Source organism: Xiphophorus maculatus, chromosome 17 (assembly GCF_002775205.1).
Source record: "Xiphophorus maculatus strain JP 163 A chromosome 17, X_maculatus-5.0-male, whole genome shotgun sequence".
NCBI classification, from domain to species: Eukaryota; Metazoa; Chordata; class Actinopteri; order Cyprinodontiformes; family Poeciliidae; genus Xiphophorus; species Xiphophorus maculatus.
This window is the reverse complement of record NC_036459.1, coordinates 3,470,834-3,493,510: the sequence shown is the minus strand read 5'-3', so window position 1 is coordinate 3,493,510 and position 22,677 is coordinate 3,470,834. Positions and strand designations below refer to the sequence as shown.

General features: G+C 37.4%; 1 protein-coding gene across 1 annotated transcript in view; it reads left to right on the top strand.

The window, feature by feature from the left end:
• The window catches only part of snd1 (staphylococcal nuclease and tudor domain containing 1), a 188,817-nt gene that overhangs the window by 89,172 nt on the left and 76,968 nt on the right, over nt 1-22,677 (top strand). The gene's annotated exons all lie outside the window — the stretch shown is intronic.

Sequence of the window (22,677 nt, the reverse complement as noted above, 5' to 3'; positions counted from 1 at the left end):
AGATGGACGGTGGTATTCCCACAGCAACCAGCTTTTAACCCTCTCATTCCCATCTACATACCTACTTTTTCAATTGGCAAAGCTTTCCAGCATTGCTGTGCTGGCATATCATGTGGATGAAGACTCTTACTCTCTGGCTCTCTCTCTTTAAATTTGTCCTTTTTTGTTCGCCTTATTTTTTTTAATATTTTTTTGCTCTCTTTCTTAAATTGATTTTTATTTTACTTTATCTATTTTGCATTCTTCTTTGGTGGAAAATAGAGCAACATGAATGGACTCCTGACGCATTCTGCTTGGAGCCGTGCTTTGGTTTGATGCAGTGTGTTATGTGCATTAACTTCCCCCTCCCTTTCCACCCCCTCTTCACTGTCTTTCCTCCCCTGCTCACAGTTTGTCCGTCACTGTGTCACCCTGTTCACCCTACTTCTTTTGCTTGCTTTCTGTGTGCATACAGCAAGGTTAATTTGCATGTACGTAAGCTATGATTTGCACTAATTTTGTTTTAATTCTTGGGAATACTTTGTTCTTCTTCTTTAGAATGGCGAATGGAAAGTTTGGGGTTTTTTTGTTGACCCACACAGTCTGGAAATATTTACTTCTTTTTTTTTTGGTGTTCTCCAAGATTGAAAAAGGACGGAAAAGTATTTGTATTCCCTGACATTTCTAATTATCTCAAGCATCAATCCATTTCTTCAGTCCTCACTACACCTATATTTGTCCATTCTTTTAATGACATCAATTCTTTCACCTGTCTGCCTTCCATGCTTCCTTTCTTCTTTGAAAGGTTCCTTTCTTCCTAAAGATCTGTGTGGGTTCCATATTTAAGACCTGACCACTGGCAGGTTGGATGTTTACCATAAAACTTTGTTTTTTATAATTAAGAAACTCCAAGGTGTGGACACAAAGATTAGGTGTTTTAGCAGTTCCCTGTCCATTTCTTGAAGTAACATTTTCAATAAATTATTTGCATACAATGTAAAGTGTGCTGTGCTACATAGTGCCATCCTCTTTCAATTATGAATGTCTTCAAACATTGCTGGAGCCCTCTAACCAGGCAGGCCATAACCCTTGATTTGAACACAAACTGTCGCTCCAGGAAGCACATACCAATAAAGGTCAAGTTAAAGAAGGGAAACGGGGAAAAAGACAATGTTTTACCTCCTTACGGAAGAAGAGGCAAAACAAGAGCACCCTATTTTCCCATCATCCCTCGGTCTCAGATGATTTGTACAGGCCTCGTTTCCATTAAACTAGGTAGCAGTGTTGGTAATTAATGGCTGGTACAGCTACCGTTGACGATGCTTGCAGTTGTGTGTTTGTGTCTGAGCCATAAACTGAGCGTGTGAAAGAGAGAGAGAGAAATACACATTGAAGAAGGAGAGAAAGCACGCCAGCTAGTAAAGGTCACACTGCCTGTAGTGCAGTACGTTATTCCCACTGGCACAGGAGTATAGAGCCAACTCCTATATTATACACAGACACACATATATACATATATACACGCACACAGACTTTCTCCTTGAGTTAACAGCAGTTGAGTATGAACAGGCTTCAATGAAGCACATGTAACAGTGAGGTGGCAGCCACAGAAATATGAGAGTTTTTCCTGTTATGAAAGAATTTTTTTCCCCCTTGCCTTTCCACATGGATCCAGCAGCCATAAGGAGGGCAATTTAATTTTACCCTTTAGACAAATTTGACTCTGTCATCATTTAACATGATGATCTAAATATGATATCACTGTGTTCTGTTCTGCTTTTCTTTAGTGTCGTCTTAACTCTAGATGCTTACTAGACAGTTGAGTTCTATTGGAGTTATGTAAATGAAAAGGTTTTCTGTTGCTCTTCACGTGAATTATCTTCAGACTACCTCTCCAGAAACATTCTTCCTACTCATCTCAATGGAGACTATAGATTTTTTCCCCTTTTACAGCTGTTTTATGAACATTTGGATTAATCTTAGTAAATTTGAATAAATTACATAATTAGGAAATTAAAGGTTAGTATTCATTTCACTTTTGTCATCCAGTTTGTCCTGTTATTCAGAAATTCAGAGATTAATTTTGAGTTCACACACTGCTGAGACATTTCCCTTCTTGAAGAAAAGTATCCCCATTGCATGATGCCTCCACCACCATATCTCAGAAAACGTTGTTAGCGTTACTTTGTGTTGATTTATCAAATATTTGAGATTATTGGTCATTATGACTACCTGATAAAATTACCATCACAAGAAATTAATGAAGTATTAGAGATGCAAGATCAAGTGTTTTTTTTTGTTTGTTTGTTTCCATTCCATTCACTTGATTTTTGTATGTACTGTTAATCTTAACCACATTCAGGTTTTACCGCTCTGACCTCTTCCAAATCAAATTATGTTGTGCCCAAATCTAATCTAAATCTGATCCTTAACAATTAATATAAATGTAAACTACTATGGGTGCACTGATAAATTGGCCCTGATTTTCTTAATTCTGTGTGACTTACAATCAATCGATACTTACATGTGAAACATATCTTATTCAGCAGTCTTATCTACCCTGTTCCCATTTACTCTGCCGTGAGAGGGCTGATGGACAAACCCTCCCACTGGGTCACGTCTATAAAATTAACAATCGTCAACCCACTGTTGCCAGCTTAGCTTGTAGCTACATTTATCTATTTTGCAGACAAAAATATCAGAATCCGCAAAAATGAAGGAAATTTATTAAAGTACAAAAAAGTAATACAACTTTTTCGTTTAAAAATGCCTTCTTGAATTTCAGATTATGCTATTATATCTGTGGTCATTAAAATGCAAGTCAAAAAGTGTGTCCATATGTTCAATGTAAGATGCATTTGAGAAAAGGTATCTGGACCCATCTTTTGATTTGATGCCGGATCAGTGAAATGCTTGCGCTGTCGTGGCAGCCCAGTCTGCCCGCTGTTTGAGGCATACCCTCTGTTCATCACCTGAGGCTCAATAGAGCTAACCCTTGCACCAGTCAGACTGCATGGTACTAAGTGTTCTTAGGGATTCTAAACGACCTACTTTGGTGTGGCCTGTCCACCAGCTATGCAAGGAGTATATGCAGTCAGTACTGAACCCATACCCTAGGGTGAGTACTAGCAAATCTGGGCTGCAGCCAATCACATGTAGGTGAACAGCCTGTGTCTGTTAGCATGCGCTTGCATGTTTGTATCGGTAGTTCCCTTTGGATGAATGGTCTGCAGTGTGACATGCAGAAATAACAGCCGGATTGAAAGTGATGTCTAGTGATAGATCTAATGATATGCAGTCAACAGGATTAAGGATTAGCACTACAGGCATAACGATGATGTGGTTATCTGTATGGATATGCAGGAAAGATTCATTTTAGCAAAGTAAAGGAAGCACAGTACGAGATGGACTTCTACTGTAGTTGGTATGAAATAAATTTCAACAGGTCACTAAGCATGTCCTTCAATGATTCATGAGTGTCCCAATGATTTTGGGACAAGACGTTAAGTGTTCCAAAGATTCAATTCAAAGTTCCCAACAACCCAAAATCAGTTTAATGTTGCTTTTAAAAGTATATATATCTATATATAGAGATATATATATATATATTTTATTTTCAGTTGGACACCTAAAACTTAAATTTTCATGATAAAAATAAAAAACAAACAAAATTTAGACAACTAGACAGTTATTTTGATTTCCCAGAATTAATTTGAACTTACATTCAGCACACCATCACCTACATGGGGAAGGTCTAAACAGCTTGGTTGGGGATTTTCTTATTTTTTTTCCCCCTCATTTTTATTACTCTTCCTCCCCCCACTTACAAACACACGCATATATAAATCTAATGCAGCAAATCAAGGGATTATAATAGGGTGTATTAGTGGCTTCCATCTGGCAAAATTGGATGAGTTTGCATTTCCTCCTGATACCTTTACTGGATTTGACCTTGTCTGGTCTCCACTCCACACATACTTACACTGATAACTATCCGCAGCACTGCACACAGAGCACAGAATTATCTTTTCAGATAATGCAGTTAGGAAACAGATTTCCTTGGACTATGGGGGTTAAGCGGGTTAGGTTTTGCTTTTCATCTTTTCATTTGGTTTTTAATCTACTAACAAAATTATGAGTGACCATACCTTTACATTTTATCACCCTGAACGTGCTGTGACCTCTAAAGAATGCAAAAACTGCGATATGATGTGCACAGATCTGGCACCACTCCAATATAGAAATAACCCAGATTATAATTTAATCCCTTGAAGTAGTCTTGAGCAATCTTTCTCTCAAGCCCTCTGGGGGTCTTTCAAGTTTTTTCACAGCAATAGTTTTTTGTTGTTGTTTTTATGTCCAGAAAGAAACTTATCAATTTTTAAAATGCCTCTCTTTCCAAAATCATTTGTGAAAAGCTTCTTGAACACCGCCTGCTAAGATTTTTATTGTATGTACTTGCCGAATAAAATACCTGTATATGCAGGTTATGTTGACTATTTTTCTTTAGCCTTTTTCTTCTTTTCCCCTCTTGTCTTGCTTTCTTTTCTCAGCTCCTACTTTATTTCCTTTTTTTCCTGTATAAATACATACACATGTGACCTGAGTACCTACTCTCAAATGAGGGAAATGTCATATCATGACAACAAAAGGCACACAAAAGATGAACACTTTTGCTCCTTTTCCACCTTTTACCCTACTTTATTCAACCTTTGAGCTAAGCTAGCAGCCTTTGTCTTGAGACTAATGGGCTTCATTATGATGAGCTCTGTTCATTGTGGCTGCCAGAATGAGGATTAGTCCTAGTGCTGCTAGTGGAAAGCAGAGGACAGATATAATAAGGTTAGCACTGTTGACCCAGTCGGCACATTCAGTGTAAACCAAATCAGTTCAATTCAGTTTATTTGTATTTATTTATTATTTTAAATAGAATCAGCTCACAACAGATATCATCTCAAGGCACTTTACAAGACTGGTTCAATTGAGATCTACAAATATCAAATTAAATCAAATACAATTCAGTCAGATGGATCCAGTTACATCCATTTCATTATATTGGTCATAACATGATGAACTAATATTTAGTTTGTATTGCCTTTGGGGGGAAAAAATCCATCTGCACAAGCCCAGCCACACACTGGGCTAGTAACTGCAGTAATCCATCTTTCCAAGTAATTACATGGTGACGGTGTAAAGGAACAACTCTCTTTTTAACAAAGTTTTTACTAGCGTTGCACTGAGAAGTAGCTTGTATATTGATTGAGTGCAGCAGATGCACTGTTCCACCAGTTGTTTGCTAAATGCTTCTGTCTAGTCTGAAGGAGCTGAATGTTGATGACGTGGGCGAATGGTACTCTGTAATGCGGAAGTTCAGAAGCTTGGAAACGGCAACTCCGAGGAGGAGCTTTGTCTCAAAGGTCGCGCTCAGTCCCACCATGTGTTTTGCAAAACACGTCCCACCATATGGGAACCGTTGCCACGGGAGATTAAATGATTCTCACTCATCATTATGTTATGAAGTGGGAATAATGTAATATCCCTTCAAAGGTGATTACCAATTTGATTATAAGAGGATGCTTGTGTTGCACCCAAGGATAACTTAAAGACCTTGAAAGTCATTCCTTTGACATAAAGTTTTAAATTGTTTAAAATGCAGCAAGATCAGAACAGTAGTTTTTTTTTTCTGTCTGCTGTTTGAACTTCCTCAACTTTTCTTTGTAATATCCACAATTTCTGAAGTTCTTTTTCTTTTTTTCAGACACTTGGGATTTAGGAAACCTAACTTAGTGTGTCAGCCAGCACAGCATCAAATGTTCAGAGCTGCTGTACATGCAGTCTCCAACAATACTTTGACCAGCTGTTCACCCAGGCAGGTAGCAGACAAGGCAGGAAGGGGAGGGTGAAAGATGTGGGGAGGTAGGGCACCTCAGTGGACATTGACATTTTTGCTAAACGACCATGAAAAATCTAGAGGGCCGAGTTAATGTGAGAAAGAGCTAAGAGGAATGGAAATGGATCAAAGGGGAAAAAGGGTACACCCCCCACTGCGTCGCTACACTACATGCGCACAAACTGCGCCATCTGAATTCTGGCCCCTTCGACCTTGCTTATGTGTTTTCTGTAGAAATGCAATCAGGGATTTCCCCCGGAGGTAGACTGTGGCCGGGGACCAGCAGAGTCCCCGCTATGAAAGGAGAGGTCAAAACAGCAGCAGGCAGCACTTTCTAAATTGAAGTCAATAACACAACAGGCCATTCTATCAGAGCCGGTCCTCCCACACAGCCTGCTTACAGTCGCTGAGGACAGAAGTGTAGAATGTTGATTGAGTTCTCTACGCATGGCAACATGTGTTTGTGTAGGTGAACCCATGAGGAAAAGGCGTCAGTGATGAAAGGTGTGGGTAGAAACTTTCTTATACCTTTTTTTATGACATAAAGAAATACAAATAATTGCTTCCTCTGCAAGAACAAGCCAGTGCTAAGGAATTGATCTGATATGAATTACTCTCAATTAGAAAATCTGCGGAGATTGTGATTACAATCCTGACCAAACGCTGAGCCTACACATAAAAGTGATTATTTTTTCACATCTTGCTGTTGTATGAAATCTTGCTAATGCAGGCATATTTGAGACACATGCACACGCAGCCTTATTTTGCTGTTAATCCCTTTCCGCATGTTAGCACTTCTACATAGCTTAGGGGGATTAAAAAGGGGTATGGTTGGCCTTCTCTGAGCATGCCTAAAAAAAAAAAAGAGGAAAATTAGTGACTGGTAGGCAGACATCCGGCTGACATGGCAGGCCCTGTGTGTCGATGCACGTGCGGTAAGCTGACATACTTTTGCATCTAATGATAACTACGTAATGATTGCTGGGACATCTGCACGGCATCAAAGAGGCACGGCTCGTTTGAGAGCTTGCACTTTTTGCTTGCATTTGCTGAGCTGAACGTTTAAAAAGTTGATCGACTGCAGTTTTAATACCCTGGTTTCCCAGTAGTGTGCTGATCTGCTTAGATTTGTTGTTTGTGGGGTTTTTTTTTCTTGTTTGTTTTTTTATCGACTATTTTATGATCAAACCCTGGATTTCATTTTCTAGGATAGAAAACTTTTAATGGCTTGTGGTATAAAAGCAACATTTTTGTGTTTTTCAAAGAAAATAATCATCCATAAGGAATTTATGGGGAAGTATGTTTATACCCACTTATGGAGCTTTTAGAATGTTTATGTGGATCTTTGATAATTCATTGCAAGATGAATAGAACCATGTAGCTCACAGACCACTGCCTCTTACCCGTCATACTACTGCTCTTTCCCTGTATCCTGTCAATCCCCTCACTGATGGCATCAGTCTAGGTCACTTGCACCCTAGTTGTGTTTACTGGTGTGTGGCCCAGTTGTTTTTTTCAATAAGTCCCCGCCCCCCCCTCGCACCGCACGCACACGACACACAGAGGACTGGCTTGACACATGGATGAACAGTGGTAATTTCCCTAGGCAGACATTGATTTCACTTTCATTAAACTGCCTTGCTTGACATCCTGATGAAAATCATAATTTTGACTTGAAACCTATCCCTTTATTTCTCTGACTTATTCACCTTATTTTTTATCTAAAGTGACTGTACAATAACAGCTTATGGGCCAACCAAATTTCAGAAAGCTGTGGGAGAATTGATTTTGACAACAAACGGCATTGATTAAAGTTGATGCTGTCATACTCGCAGCACTGCAGCAAGTTTTCACTGTTTTAACTTTATTTAATGAATAGAAGTGTCTGTAAGCCTTTCGTTCCATCTTTGTTGTTCATTATCTTCTGTCATTTGTCTTATCTGTTAAAACATAACTTTGGAACCATAATATGAACTGACGTTTTAAATTAAGTTACATCATTTTGACACCAGAATCTAATAAATGACTCATTACCAGATCTCTGCAGGACTTGGTGACACACTGAGGAGGTAATTCAGCCCTTTGGAGCAGGGATACATTCAAAAGTTGCAGGACAGATTGTCAATTTTGAGAACTCTGTGGAGGCTTTGTATTGAGCACTCAGTTTGTACATGGATGTCGGAAATTCCTTCAAATAATCCAATAAAATTCACAATAAAGTTAGAAAGACGGAGGATCCAGACCCATCTCGAGTTCAATATCCACTAATTTTGCCATAAATAAAAGATGGCAAAGTAGAATACTTTTACACTTCTGTAGGTTTCTGATGCATTAAATCAGAGCTGCAAAGTTATCAAAAATATGTAATTAATAGTTCAGAAATGATCTTAGAGAAAAATCTTACTGCCTTTTACAGCAGTGGTACAGCAGTGTTGGTCTTATTTATTTTCAGACTTTTGGTTGTGTATTGCAAAAAATAGCCCTAAAAACTAACAAAGCCCCAGGTAAACACTGCTTTGAGTTTTCTTTTTTAGAAAATTGAGATCTGCACTTCTCTGCAGCGTACAGGTTATGTTACCTCTGAAAGAACAGGCATACAATGACTAAGTGGAAGTGGTGTGAAGAAGTAATAAGTGGCTGGGATTCTATTGTGAAATGAATTTAGTCCATAAAGTGTTGTGAAAAATGCCTTTTTCAAGTAAATGTTTTCAAGTTATTTGTAAAACTAGTTGTTTTGTATTATGCATTTGTTTGGTTTTACTTTAAAACATTGTCAAGAGCTATATTGTTTGGGTGAATTTGTTGAAATATGCTAAAAACGTACCAGATATCACCTAGTTTGACTTGGTTTAAGGAATTATATTCACTAACTCATATAACTTTGAACAACACAACTTTGCTTCTGTTTATAATTACATTGAAATATGTTGTGGTCTTCATATGCCCTATATGTTGTTCAGCAGTAAAAATGTATGCTGAGACCTTATAACATTGCCTAGTCTAAACAATGCAGGGATTTAAAGGGAAAAAAATTAAGGGCAACATGGACTTTGACTGTTTCACTACCTTGACTCATCACTCTCTATTATACTAAATCAACCTAGATGTTGAAGACAGCAAACAAGTCAGGTACTGGGAAAATGGTGTTACTGTCGATTTAAAAGACTTTCATAGAGATGACCACTTTAGTCCTGCAGTGCCTTAACCCAAAAGCAAAATGAAATGTAACTTTATTATTTTTGCTGACTCTCTTCTCTATTTCTGTGCTCAGACTCTGGCCACAACCTGTCCCCTTCAGCTCTGTCATGTTCCTGTACTCTTAGGAGGCAGGAAATGGAACCGCGTGAACTGTCATTTATGACAAGTTTTGGCCTTTGTGCTAGCAGCTCACTGTTGCAATATTAATCCTGATATCTTAGTTTAGTTTTCCATCATTCTTCTGGTGTAGATGGCCCAATTGTTTTTCCTCCCATTTTCATATTTATATTCTTTAGATAAAACTTTTACTTGTTACTTGACTGTCTTTTAATGGCTATATTCTTGGCCTTTTCTTGTTTGTGCTTTATATTAATGGTTTACCAGATGTCTGTACAAATGCTGACATCCTAATTTATGCAGACGGCAGTGATTTCTTATCTAAGAAGCATCTTTGACTACTGTAAATGCTCTGAATCAAGGTCGTTAATTATGTTAGTGAACAATTTCATTCTCAAAATATTAAACAGATCAGACGGTATTTAGCTGTTGAATGGTAAGATTCACTTTTTTATATACCTATTCTCTTGTCATTCAGAAACCAACAGAACAGTTTGACACCTGCTTTAAGAGTCATGGTAATCTACAATGCAAATGTTAATATCTGAAGAAACATCAAGCCTTTTTAATTATTATTATTTTAAGTTGCTCCACAAGCTAGCCTGGTACTACAGAATGACATATGATTGTTTGATAAATCTGACTCTTAAATATCATAAATGGTTAGACGTTTCATAGAAATAATTTTTTTAGGTAACGGTGGAACTTTGAAAACTTAAAGGCTATTAAAGAGTTAAAATTTACTGTAAAAGACTGGCATGTCTTAAGTGTTAAAAAAAAAAAAATTCATAATATTGGAGATTTTAGGGAAGCTTATAGTAGTTTGGAATTTTAAATAACCCTCTGTTAATTTCTGATGACGAACTAAAATAAAAAGGACACCAACAACAAAACTTAGGACAACGCCTTAGTTAGTGGTGCTTTTTTTTTCTAGAGGGGATTCAATTACTAGAGAGATGGCATGTTCTAATCGAGCTTCCCATTTCAACAGAGCTCCCTCTCATTAAAGTGTGCACATAAAGGTCGTCTTTTTTGACCACGAACAGGTGCAAGAGTAGCTGTATTCTCATTTATTTGGCACACATTGCTCCTCTTAATCTCTGTGAAAGTCTGTGGTCAACTGTGTAAGAATTAAATTTGCCCGTTGAATGATCATTTCTAGTCCAGCAATGGACTAACTGCATAGCTCCTAAGTTGCAATGATTTGATCTAATCAGTTCCCCATCCTATCTTTCTCGCACACAATCACATGAAACCCACTACAGATCCCATCTCATTTGTTGATCATCGCTAGCCATTTAAATGTGATTGCGTGTGAGCCAGGGTTGAATTAGATTGCCAAAAGTGAAGCATGACAATACAGCGATTTGTCTCGAGAGGGTTTTACCCTGCTTGTCGCTAAATAGGGTCAAAGCATTTTCTATTATATAATCTCTCGCTACCTGTTGGCAAGAATCATTATTAGCTGGCTCGATGTCTTCCCTAAGCGCCCACACAGGTGTCTTAAACAGAATGTTTCACCCAAACTGAGCCTATTGTTTTATGTTATGCCTTTAGAAAATAAATGTAGTACTAGAATAAAAGAAGCAAGATTGATCCTTCTGTCAAACTCTTGGCAGCCGCCTGCCTATTATGATGAGGCCTTTTCTGTACTTTATAGTGTTGTGGAGTAGCTCTTCAGTAGCTCTAATCCACCACTTGTCTTGCTCTCAAACTCCAACCTCTACCTAAAAACTCTCCAACCAGCCTTGCAGCTGTGCATGGCATCTCGTTTTGACAGGCACCCAGAAATTGACAAAAAGCCATGTTGAAAAATGCATCTGTCTCCTCTTTTCCTCTCCTTTTCTTTCATTCTCGCTCTTTGTCAGCACAGCTAGGGTCTGGGAGGACAGAAATGGTTTTTTGAGTGACGCAAGCTGGCAGAGCCATTTGGCGTGTCAACTAGTGAAAGCGTCTAGAGAAGGAGGTGGAGACAAATGATGATTGTCCTATGCCCTCACTCGCATTTCCTCGCCATCTCTTCTCCCGCAGGTCATAGAGCTCTGGTAATGTCGCCAAAATCCAAGAGGGTGTAAATTTTGTTGTATTATTTTTTTATCAGTGCTGTGAAAGATATTTACTGCTTAAATCCAATTCTCTGCCAATTTAATGCATTAAAAATCATCTCTAAGATCAAACGTTTTCATTAAGACATTACTTGTAAATTAAATTTCTAAGTTGGAATTGAAGTAGAAATAGTAGCCAGTTGTATTAGAATCTTCTTTGTCTGGGTGTCACCCTGTTATCTAAAAATGTTCCTTGCTACTACAGTGGTGCTGTTAGTTTAATAGCACAACCATGGTTATTTATCATTATGTGCAGTGGTGTGTAGTCTAAAAAAATGCTGTTGAATATTTGCAGAAAAATATCCATAGATATGTCATAACATTTCACCAGAATTTGAATTTATAAAGCTGGAACAAGTAGTTTCAGGAAATGTCATTTAGTGAAATTTGTGTTGTAGAACTTTTAAAACAAAGGTCTGCACAGTATTTTTCAATTTAGCAGGGAATACAAAAGCACACACAAATATTTTTTTACACCTTTTCTACAAATATTGTAGTGATTGGCTTTCAGGACAAATTACTATTCTATTCAAATTCCCCAAAGTCCTCTGTCGCCCACACACGAGTTAGCTCAAAATGCAACAGCATTGCATTGCTTCCTACATTGCTGCAAAACCTGAATTTAACCGGGAATTTGAAATTTAAACAATTAAACTTCAAGACAAAGCTGTATTAGTTAATTTTTCCTGTTAACCTTGTCAAGGGCTAATTGCATGAACTATTTAGGATTGTTTAACTGTGGACTGACACCGCCAACATTTAACAAAACCTTTAATAAAACTGGTGCAATTTAGCTATTGTCTTGGAAATCAGGTATGTCAGCGGATCTGGCTTGAAACAGTCTCTGATTGCTGACTGTCTTGCTTAGACTGCTTAGACTGCTTTGCAGTCTAAGCAACTGTCTTCCTTAGACAGTTGCTTAGCCTAACTGTCTAAGCAAAAGACAGGCTACTGTTACATGGTATTGTTCTAAACTTCAGCTACCTATTACCACTTAAACATAAGGTTTCTAATTATTAGCTTGTGGTTGCACATGCCTAACTTCTTGGTATAATAACAAGATGGTCACTTGTGAAAAATAAGTCATATTTACTACTACAGTTTTAGACTGTAGTGACTTATCATTTTTAATGCCTAAAATTTAGCTGAATGTTTTAAACTGTACAAGATTTTCACAAACATCTAATAAAGGAGTGCTATAATTATTTAAAAATGGAAAAAGCTTTCCATAGTTTCTAGTTATTTATACATTCATTTCTAACAAACAGATTTCCCTACCGCTGTGTACTCCCCTTTGTATTCGGCTGCCCATCTAAAATATAGCACCATTTAAACTGCAATCTCCTAATTTCAGGGAATGGATGATCTCCCATTTTATTAGCTCTCAAAATTAGTTGTAAAAACATGCCACTGTCATTTCCACTTCCCTTGTGTCTTTGTTGCTGCGCTGCACATTGATTGCAAGATAATGACCAAACTCCATTGGTTCTGCACTTGGACGTGTAAATGGATTTGTTGGAAAGCCGTGCTGTCATTTTGCAAGGCAATGTAGCTTAATGCCCTCTCCAATAATTTTGACCTCTCCTTTATGTGCTCAATGTGGCTTGACTTTTCCCACCGAGTTTTACTGCTTTAGGCAGCAATTTTGAAGATCTGGACTTTTGCCTCTCCTCATGGGTTTACAGCTTTGAGGAAGTTGAATATCTTTTCCCCAGAATACGATTTACCCCTTGGGAACTAAGTCCAAAATTCCTAAAAATTTAATGACATTGCATCTAATACAGTTTTCAACTTTTTTTTTTAACATTTATTTCAAGTCTCACATTGCTGTGACAACAACTCAATAAGCACAGTTCTGTTTGTGCTTTACAGCCTGCACCACCATCCAGTTCTGAAAGAATTATATGATATTAGTAATAATACAAATGTAGCTCAATATTCATCGATCGGCATGCCATGTCATCCCTCTCTTAAAAATGAGATGGATTGTAGTTATTGCTGTTATTGATTTTAATAACCAGGATGTTGAGGCCAATGTGCAGCCTTTCTCATGCTCTGCTGTGATGAAATCTGAGGTTTTCTGCCATCTGGATAACAAATAATCTATAAACCAATTTAACTACATGTTCAGCATGATTAGGTTTGCTGACTTGATAATTTTTTTTAATCTTGGCAAATAGAAATATTTCAAAGTAACTTTCAAAGCTATTTCAATACTTGTGCATGTAAAAACCTGTCTGTGATTTATTGATGGAATTCTTAATGGATTCTGGAAGCTTTGGATTGTGATGTAACTTCCTGATATGAACAGTGCACAAAAGAAAATATGGAACAAGGTTTGCTTATTTCTTGAGTTACCCTTTCCATTGTCTAAATTGTCTAACCACCCTTCCATCCATTTATCTGTCTCTTTATCCATCTGTCCATTCACCCATTGTCCATTTCTTTCAACTGTCCAACAATATTTTTTGTCCTTTCATCCATTCTTCTCCTGAATCATTAATCCACCCAACTGTCATGTTGATCCAGACATTTATCCATAAATTAGTCCATCCGTCTATCTTCTTATCTATACGTTGAATGTGTCCAATATGTTTGTCTACCAACCATTTGTCCTTTGCCAAACCCTCTGATCATCCATCTGTCAATTTATGCTTATCAATTGCTCATCCATCTTCATTTCTTTTTCAGTTTTTGAAGGTTCTATTATCAATAACCAACCATAACATCGAAGTATTTGTAGTAAATTCATAGTATTATTTGTATCCATGCTAAAAAAAATGGACATAAAACATACTGACAGCTGGAAATTTAAATGTGGCATAGGAGAAATTTGGCTGTGAAAAATAGTGTAGGAACCCACGCATGGGAGACAAGAGGATGAGAATCATCCAGGTAATTCACTCAAGTAGGAGGCAGCGAGGGGCATTGTGTTAGTTTAAGGATCAACCAACCTGACAACACTATTGATTCATTACAAAGGCCAGATAGAGACCAACAAACCGATGTGGAATCTTGTCGGTCATCATTACATTGCAAGAGGTCTCGTATTTCTCAGTGTCACTGACCTTTTCAGTGTGTTGGGGCTTACCAAAGACTACAGCGATGTAGCAGCTGCAGTCTCAGTTACAGATGTACTGTAAAAAATATATATAATTCCACAAGCTCATGGCATTGGATTATATTGCTTATTGAAGTATATAACTCTCAACAATTGTGTAAAAAATAAAAGAATGCAGTCATTTTTTTTGTTTTCAGGTTTAATGCCACCAGCAAAGACACACATTTCTTTTGACAATAGGCCACTTAAAATGCCTGGTGCAGTCAGCTTAATCCCTCCAGCAGAACAACATTTCATAATTTATTGCTTTACTTTGGTGGCCAATTGTGAGTCATTTGGAGGGCAACACACAAGAGTTGGGCCTGCTTGAGCCAAAAAGATGTTCATGGCCTTAAACTGGGCTTTTATTTTTGAAGTTTCGATATGAATGAAAATGGCAGTTGGTCTTTAAGTCAGATCAAAATACAAGTCTGAAACTGAACCAGCTGAGGTAATAGTTTTTTTTTTTTGTTTTTTGTTTTTTTCTTTCAGTAAATAAATGGTTGGCAGTGTGACCATGCTAAACTATCACCGGAGAGACACTTATTCGAAGGATTTGTGAAGTGCCTTAAAGACCACTATCGCAAAAAGAGTGCAGCTTGCATTTTTTTTAATCTCCATTTATGTCTACCAGGCTATTCAAACACTTATGTCAAACTTGCTATCACTTAACAGGTCTCAAAACTCAGAAAGAATTGGACTACATGTAATTTAATCAAATTGTTTTCTGCCCACCACAAACTGTTGTGGTGGGCAGAAAACTGGATATAAAGAAAATTGTTTTCTTTATATCCACAAACCATCGGTACAAAACCTGGGTATACTCATCTGCTTAGTCAAAATAATGATGCGGGGCAAACATCAATTATCTATTGATGAAAGCAAATCTCATTAATAGTCATCAGGCAGGTTTAATGGTGGGAATCATGCTTGCTTTCCTAACCGTTAATGGCCTTTGCCATTTGAGAAGCAGTTTGACTTTCCATTTCCCGCTCCCTAACAGACAGCAGCCTGCTACTGACAGTGATGCATGGGACCTCCTGAGTCACATTGATCACTTTCGGAGAGACATGCACACACCTGTTCCTGTCCAACATGTACGTTTGTGCACCAATGTCAGGCCTGCTAATTTTGTTTGTACAGACTTGGGGGAGAGGGGAGCAAAGTCAGTACAAACAATTTCCTTGTTCTTCCTCAACTTGATGCTTAACTGGTGTAACACTAAGTGGTTTCATTATCAAATAGACAAGTGAAAGTAAAATAGTTGCAATGACCTGCAGTTACTAATAGTTAGCCATAATATATGTAAGAACTTTCCCCCCACTCCGGATTTTACTATTGATGTTATTATAGAATGTGGATATGATTATCTTTAATCGTGACTCAGCCACCAAATTGTGTCAGCTGAAACCAATGTCAGATGTCAGGAGAGTATATCATACTGCTTTTCAGACTAAAGTTAAAGCCAGTCTGTACTTTTCAACATATTCAAAGTAAAAATAAATCTATTTTCTAAGCATAATAATGAGTTCAAATTCTAGTGATGGAGGGTAATTGCATAACTCTGATGTCTAATATGAGCAGATATAAAAGAATACAAATGGTTAAATTTTTGCCACACAAATAAATTTTCATTTTTAAACTATTGCTGCAGTTAAAAAGGTCAACAGTTTGCCACCTGGTTCAGTTGTACTCTAACTGCTGTTGAACTTTCTATCTTTCCATGTGAAGATATTTTTTTTAATTACAGGCTCCATTAACACCCTATTTACATCCCTGCCTGATCTGTGCCATTAAGAAATCAATAGGGGTTTAATTCATTAATTTATTTTTCCTCTTTCCCTGTTTGTCTGGCTCTCCTTTTTTATTTTAAGGTGATCTATATTTATAGATTGCTTCTGGAACCAACTAGCCTTTTCTCCCTCACTGTTCGATCACAGTAACATACCAACACATTTAGTCGTTTCATATAAATGGACCAGGGCTGGCACATGGCAATATATTGCTTCAGAACTGAGTAGTGCTGGAAAACATTTATAAATACTGAGAAATCATACATGTGTCTGCATGCACTTGTTTCCATTGTATTACATGCCACTGTGTCCCATTAACAGCTCATTATGAACCTTTAGTAATGACCGTGAGTCCTGGTAATTGACTGTTGAGGGATTTCTTGAAGGTCACCATTTGCTGTTTGGGGCTTTTTTTTCCCAATCAAATGGTGTTAAGCAATACTTTGAAAACTGCACAAGTCATCCTATGATGTTTACCCTGGTTTCTGCTTAGCATCCAATAACAGTTCTATTGTGTCACGTAGTCTAATGCATATTGCATTACTAATCTCAAACTTACACTTACAGAAACACATTTTAGAGTTGGTTTGCAGCGTTCCTTTTACATAGCTGTCAGCAACTCCTTCACACTCTATTCATCACCATGTAGTAATGGTCTAATAAGTTGCTTTCTGCTCAGATGTTGCTCTTCATCATTTGAGTCAGTGTGTAATTTTTCTTTGCGTAATTATCACCAATTTAATAAAAAATAAATTACAAAATAGTGTTGGCTTTGATCATTATTGACAAATCAAAACTTTAATTGGCTTGAGATTTAATTGGTTTCTTGTTCTGCTGAATGAGCAAACCGCTCGCAGCGGGCAGGGTTTATTCAAGGACTTTTATTTTCTTACATTTATTTTTTTAAGGGTCACAATGGATATAAGGAGGTAGTAAACTAGTTTTAAAAAAATCTGTGCAGTTATTGTTTCAAGGAGTTACAGTATCAAATTTACTACTCAGAAATTGATGTTTTATGTTTTAAGCACTGGCAAGTAGAGTTGAGAGTGCCAGGCAGGTGGGAGAAAATGGTAGCAACAAAAGGACCTGCTGCCTTGTTACTTAATGAGAATGAATGAAGACATTCCCAAACATCTGCACCTGCCAGTTTGTTCTCCTTGTGTTCTCTGCACATTACAGTCAACAAGGTTCGCATAGACTTCCTCACATTCCCACTGTCCATCACACACACACACACACACACACACACACACACACACACACACACACACACACACACACACACACACACACACACACACACCGTCAATACAGGCTGGCAGTCCAACAAACGGATGCTGAATTTGCCTCCATCCACACTGTGGCCTTTAAAATGTTTACGATCCAAGCTAGTAATGTGACACGTGCAAAGTTAAATCTCTGGCGATAACTATGATCTCATTGAAACACACACTAAAATTTATGTGAATTATGGCCGAGCCATTTTCAGAAATGATTGAAAGCTTTAGCTGACCAATTAATCTCCAGCTTTGCTTGTAATTTGTAAAGACCGTTCTTTCTTTAATCATCATAAATGATGTATGTGAGAATGTGGCTATTCTTATTTATTAGGGTTTTTTTTGGGGGGGGGAGTTACCAGTTATTTGTTAATTATTACATTGTGTGTGAATTGTGAGACAGTTATTTTTTGTTTTTAAGCATATTCACTGACTGATGGCACCTTTTAAATTTCGTTGTCCTTGTGACAATGACGATAAAGATTTATCTCTGTATCTCTATCTCTCTTTTCCTGATTAGAGAATGTGTACAAACACAAGTTATGCCTGGCGCACGACCTGCCATGTTGGACCTGATGGAGTCCTAAATGGATTTGTACCACGATTGGGACCACAGTGTTCTCCATCAAGCCTAATATGCTTTTTTTTTTATTATATAAATATATTTTGGATGAGATGTGATCAAGAGAATTCCTATTAGTTGCCAATGTTTTAATGAGTAGCAGAAAATGGCTACATCAAATGACTTTCTGCTGTGTAAGCATTGGCAATTTTCCCCTAAAATAAAATGAGTCTTGTTACTTTTCAATTAGGAGTTGAATCTAAAGAATGAACTTGACATTTCCATTGAGATAAGAACTACACTTAGAAAGATGATAAGATTATTATTATTTTTTACATAATAAAAGCACGCCTAATGCTAATTAATTATCTACTCGCTACTAATTTATCAAAAGTTTTATTGACAAGACTTGAAGCTAACTAAAGAACTAAAAGTTGCCACATTTCTTTTTTTTGTCTCATGCAGTTTTCTTTAAACGTAGATGACTTTTGGATCTCTTGATTTGCCAACAGCTTCTTGGCCGACTTGGAGGTTTCCATTAGGATGTGTGTTTTCTTTTCTGGATTTGAATTTTTAATGCAAAGCAGTTTCTCACTTTTCAGTTTAAACCCAAAATGAAGCCCAGATAGAAAAACAAACAAACAAAAAAAGCCTTGCAGAACTTTATTCAGAAATGGACAAATGGTACAAATGAAACATTGATCAGAATTTGTGCCAGAGTTATGTTCTGTTTCTTGATGGACATAAGCTTGCAAAGCTTCCTAGTGATGGAGCTTCCTGGGGAGGAGTCATCACTGAACAACCAATCAAAAGTCAATAAGAAGTTGACAGAGGAGGAAATATTAGATTTAAATTTCCTTTATGCCTTTTTAAAGGCTAAAATTTTGCACTGTATGCAACAATGGCTGCTTATAAAACAATATTTTACCCAAGCAAAATGTAGCTTACTTTGAGAAAACCACTCAAAGGCCTAAACTAAAGGTTCATTTTGACTAGACAATAAAATCCAGCAAGACCATATGAAGTGGACCGGAGAGCAAAGAGTTTATTTTTGAAAAGTCTAAAGCAGAAGCTTGTTTGATGCTGCATCAAGCTACTTGCTCAATTATTTACTTTTAGTTCAGTATTTTACACTTGCAAGAGCTGTCATCTTCTGCAGTTTTCTTTTTATGTTACTATTAGTTTTGAATAGCCAACTCAATTAAACAAGTTGGATTAGCTGTTTTTCCACTTCATTTGTACCAAATAATTCTTTTGCACTTCCAAAACACTGATGTGCTTGTGTTTCCACACGTGCACACAGTCATAGCCTTCATATGCGTGTGTGTTTCACCTTTTCTGGTTCCTGTCCGCTGTGTCGACACAATCCCAGCATTTATGAGATTACCAAAGCCCATTTGTGTTCCGGCGGGAGCCATCTTGGCTCGAAGGAGGCCTCAACTGGGAACCATCTGGGCTCTGCTCTAAGCAGCTTCCTCTCCACCTCCCCTTTCCTTTCTACACTGAGACCAAACCTATTTAAATGTGAAAGGAGAGGAACTCAAATTCAGCATGAAACTTTAAAATCAAGCCTTCCCATTATGAATGGTTTCTTCATGCAAAGGAGGAATGTTGGAACGGTTTTAGGGATGCGTCTCGTGGGAAGCGGTAATCCTTACAGGGGATATTTTAACAGTAAATTCAGCTTTTGAATGCTTGGAGGGGAGAAAAAGTACTCTGAAAGATGTAAAAATGTGACATTCCTCACATACGTTTTCATTTCACAGCCTTGACTGGAAATTATGTAAAACTGAATTAACAGAGACAGCTTTATAGTACAGGAGCAGATGGGAAATATCTATATAATTCATTCACTGGGAGACATTTTAAGAAAGCTTTTGGTTATGAGACATTGACTTTTTTTTTTAAACCAAACCAAAAGGTCACATTATGCTAAGTCACATGATTAAATAAATAGTAATCATTCAAATCCAAATTTTACAATCAAGTTTAGTCGGATTGTATTTCATTTTTTATTAGCCTGATTAGTGTTTCCGAAATTCCAATTTGAACATGTTTAGCTAAACAAGCCAGCGGACTGCAATAACTCTAAACCTTGATTAAATCCTCCTACTTAGGCAGTCTTTTGAGTTGCATCCATGAACAAGACAAGGACCCTTTGTGGAACATTGATCAGTCAATTTTCACATCTTCTGTGCAAGCTTAAGTAGTCCAATACACTTCTCCTGATCTCTTATTCAGCCTTTGCTCTAAATGAGCTCATCCTTTTTAATTTCACATTTTGATGTGAATATTAGCCTCCTCCATTCTCACTGTTCAGTTAAATACCAGTTTCGCTTTATTTGATGAGCCTTTCAAGGTCAGTGGTCCTGGTGCTCATAAGTCTGACATTTTTAATTTCACCCAGAATCTCACATTTGTTGACATTCCTGACTTCATGGATTTAGTCGAACAGTTTGTTTGTATTATTTGTTTTTTATATTATGGCCACACAGAAATGTTTTTTCTTTCAGAGGTTCTGTATTTGACAAGTTAGTGTTGGTTTTGGCCTTTTGTAAATGTGAAGTCAATTCATGTAATTTTACTGGTGTTCAGAGGATGTGCTGACGTTCTTCAGCTATTAATAGTGCTCTGTTCCTGCGTTAACATCGTCCCTGTAGGTGTTGACTTGAGCCATGCAGTCATCTTGTAATCATCAGTATGCTGTTGTTAGTGGCCTTCTAATTTTCCTTCCATACGGTTAGCAGTATGTGGTAAATGAAGTTTCCTGCCTGAGTGTTCTGGGAAACAAAGCAGACTAATTTGTTCTGGTATTAGTAGAGAAGAAGTTGTCAGCATTGCCCATGACTCTCGTTTGCTTTATTTGTTTTTACATTAGCATTTTGCTGAACTTGTAGACATATTTCCTCACTTGCCTTGCTATTTAGATTCTCTACAACACTTATCACTAAGGCATTAGAATCTCAGAAAAATGACATTTTCATTACCCAGATTTTTGTTCCCTTAAACACCTGGTGCAGAGTGTGTGGGGTTTTTTCCCCTCTGATCTGAAATTGGCATGCATGTTTCTTTGTGGTTTTGGCATTTTTTTCACTTTTTGCCCACTTTTCCATTTCACATTGTGATGTGTGAAGGCCACATAGTTTCTTTTAACATAGTTATGCAAGTGGCTTTGCACTTTAAGACCAGGATAAAATGAAGATGGTTGTAAATTGCAAAAGGAAGAGGGATGGGCAGTGAAATAAAGCAGATGATGCGGAGGCAGATAGGATTTTGGTGAGCTTGCATGTTTTATTCAGGACCTGAGAGGTTGGAGAGGATTGCTCCTTGCGCTTGTCTTGTATAATAATTTTATTTTTGATTAAATCAAAATACATCTCTGGACACACAGGATAAAATCCAATTATTAAAGGAAAATGTTAAAATCCTTATCTAGTTCAGGTTTAATTTATCATGATGTTATGGATTTTGACATACAGATGATCCAATGCAGTCCAGACTTTTTAAAGCATAGTCTTTTTTCATTTAACACCAATGGAAATCTTGAAGCAGATGCTAACTTTAGCGTTGTTAGAGGCTAATTGTTGTTTTCTACCAGGATGCTGAAAAGTTTTATAAGCTATTTTACTTTTATTTTACTTTTTTTCATTCTCAAAAAGATGCCCTTATCACACACAAGAGATGATATCGATTGTGTTTGCAAATTCAATTTAGACAGTGGTTGCTGCAGAAAAAGTTTTGGACAACATTTTTACCCTTTTTCTCCTACACAGACACACAAAAGCTCACACTCTGCTGACATTTGTAGCAAAACTTAAACTTTCTTCAGCCAAAATTTTTACCTGTAAGCTCAGCTTTGTGCATATGTGCGTTAAGGTTAAAAAAACATGTACATAGGATGTGAAATGTCTTGTGGTTTCACATTTTGGGTCATTTTCGGTTTCAAAGATGGGCTTCTGTAAGGATGAGTGCTGGTTGTACTCCTTGTACCTTTTGTCAGGCAGTATATGAGCAGTCTTTATCTGCAGACGGTAGTAACTGGATACCTGAAATGTTGGCTCCGCTTGTAGGCTGTGAATCTGTGCTTAATAATAAAACGTATAACGCATGCTGCAATAAAAGCTTTTTAACTGTAGATGAGAACAAGGCAGAACCTAATTCCCTTCAGATTTCCCTTGTGACTGCGGGGCTAAGCAGTTCAAGTCTTAATTACTTGACTTCTCCCTATCTTGAAAGCACACCTGTCCTCTGACTTTATCGCTGACTTTCGTCTTTTTAATTTGCAAAAAAAAAAAAAGCAAAAACCTATCCTTGATCATCCATCACTTCTAAAACAAACTGGTATGGATAGATAATTAGTCTGAATAGGCAGAATTTGGTAATAGTCTATCATGAGCGACTTTGCGAGACCCTTTCTACTTTGTCAGCAGTGTATGGTCCTTTGTTGTCCTCATTTGTTTACTTAAAGGAGTCAGGGCTTGGCTGTTACTAATTGAATATGATTTACGTTGGGGGGAGGGAAAAAAAGTAGCCTGGTGATGTTTAGAGACTTAATTAAGTTTGAAGTGCATGTGGAACACGCATTTAAAAACCCTAACAGCCTGCCCTGTTTGTGGAGGTTCTTCAGTTCTCGTTGTTGGCGTGAATAGGCACGTT